We start from the raw sequence: 2,500 nt of genomic DNA, 5'->3' as shown, positions 1-2,500 counted from the left end.
CTTGTCCTTGCCTTGTGCTTTGGCTTGCCTGGCCTTGCTGCCTTGCCTTGCTCGGCATGGCACTTGCTCGGCCTTGCTCGGCATGGCACTTGCTCGGCCTTGCTCGGCATGGCACTTGCTCGGCCTTGAAAGGCATGGCACTTGCTCGGCATGGCACTTGCTCGGCCTTGAAAGGCATACCATATGCCTTGGCGAGGCTAATATCCCTGCCTGGCGAGGCTAATTTGCCTGCAGGAATGAAGGCTGAATGGGCTAGCGAGGCTAGTATTCCTGCCTGGCGAGGCTAATATCCATGCAGGAATGCAGGCTTAATTGGCTAGCGAGGCTAATATCCCTGCCTAGCGAGGCTAATATGCCCGCAGGAATGCAGGCAGAATGGGCTAGCGAGGCTAATATCCCTGCCTAGCGAGGCTAATATGCCCGCAGGAATGCAGGCAGAATGGGCTAGCGAGGCGAATATCCCTGCCTAGCGAGGCTAATATGCCCGCAGGAATGCAGGCAGAATGGGCTAGCGAGGCTAATATCCATGCCTAGCGAGGCTAATATGCCCGCAGGAATGCAGGCAGAATGGGCTAGCGAGGCTAATATCCATGCCTAGCGAGGCTAATATCCCTGCCTGGCGAGGCTAATCTCCCCGCCTGGCGAGGCTAATAGCGTGTGAGACAACACACAGACAACACGGAGACAACACACGGACAACACGGAGACAACACGCCTGGCGAGGCTAATTCCCCTGCCTGGCGAGGCTAATTCCCCTGCCTGGCGCGGCTAATATGGCTGCACGCTAGCATGCCAACGAATGCCAAACCTCGAAAACTCAATTTTATTTCAAATATCCCCCTGCATTTTATGTTGCAAACCTATAGGGGACGATTTTTAGGACATTTTAAGATTGACATATCGTCATTTGGTCGAGTTTTCAGTTTATTTTGATTTTCTACATCTCAGAAACGAGAAATATCATATCAAATCGAAAACTCATCCAAATGACCTGAAATCAACTTCTAAATTTCTCTAAAATCATTGCTTACAGTTCTGAACCATAAAAGATATACACTTTTACAAGTGAAACGGAGTTGGAAATTTCCAAAGCCAAGAACGCGACATGGCCTTGCCTAGAGTGCAAATGCCATGTCAAGGCCGCATTCTGTTCAACTTTGCCCGCACTATAATTTGACCATAAATAAGTCTCTATTTTAAGGAAATTTTGCAAGTGGTAGCAGTCCGAAACATCAAGCGGTTTGTCATTTTCGATTTTCGACATTCTGCCCCTTTTGGAAAATAAAAACAAATACTTCTGGGTCGAAATTAAATCTGGCCTTTTTCCACAAGGTGCCTGACATTATTCTGAGTGTCCCTGCAAAAAATCTCGATTTTATACCAAATGTACAATTAGTTATGGCGTTTGCCCCTCCTCGGAAATCCCATGTTTCCCCCTGCCCTTCCCAGTTTTCTCCAATATGCTCTATAGGGGAGTAGTGGTTCTCTGCAAAATGACCCCCTTGCAGAGACCGCCTCCCCTGCCCCCAGTAGTCCCTCCCCCTTCCCCCAATTGCTTATATACGATATTTGCTGCCTCGAATGTCCCTAACAAACAATTATAAGCAATTGAAAACGGATTTAAGAGGGATTTAGGAGGTGTTCTTCGCCCAGCTGGGGGGGTGATGAACACCATGAAGGGGGGGTCATGTGGGATCGGTGTTGCCTCTAGTCCACTGAAACGATGTCAGTAACCGCTCAGATCAATCAAAGGGAGGGATAGGAGCCCGTCGGTATCGAGAAATTGTGCTTCGGCACTCGATTTGCGACATAAACAAATGCTGTGAGGGGAGGAAGGTGTCGGTGTCGATGAACTCAGTTCAATGCGCGAGTAATAAGCAGGCCGGGGGACTGGGCGCGATGCAAAGTGCTTCGGCATTCGATTTGTGAAAAGCGAGGGCGGCGACGGGGGGAAGGTGCCGGTGTCGGAACCCACTAGTACGCGCAAGTAGATGTATTTCGAAAGCGCCGAGCGGGGGGAAGGTGCCGGTATCGATGAACCCTCTTCAATGCTTGCAGTAATAAGCAGATCGGGTGTCGGGGGCGATGCACAGCTCTCGGAAGCTCCGTTTGTGAAAAGCGAGCGCGGCGAGCGGGGGGAAGAGATGCCGGTGGCCGAAATATACTCACCTCAATGCTCGAGTAGTAGCAAATCGGGTGCCGCGGCGCAATGCAGAGTGCTTCGGCACTCGATTTGCGACATAAACAAATGCGGCGAGGGGAGGAAGGTGTCGGTGTCGATGAACTCAGTTCAATGCGCGAGTAATAAGCAGGCCGGGGGACTGGGCGCGATGCAAAGTGCTTCGGCATTCGATTTGTGAAAAGCGAGGGCGGCGAGGGGGGGAAGGTGCCGGTGTCGGAACCCACTAGTACGCGCAAGTAGATGTATTTCGAAAGCGCCGAGCGGGGGGAAGGTGCCGGTATCGATGAACCCTCTTCAATGCTTGCAGTAATAAGCAGA

This window comes from Argentina anserina, unplaced genomic scaffold, assembly GCF_933775445.1.
Source record: "Argentina anserina unplaced genomic scaffold, drPotAnse1.1, whole genome shotgun sequence".
In the NCBI taxonomy this organism is placed as follows: domain Eukaryota; kingdom Viridiplantae; phylum Streptophyta; class Magnoliopsida; order Rosales; family Rosaceae; genus Argentina; species Argentina anserina.
This window is presented reverse-complemented; position numbering follows the sequence as displayed.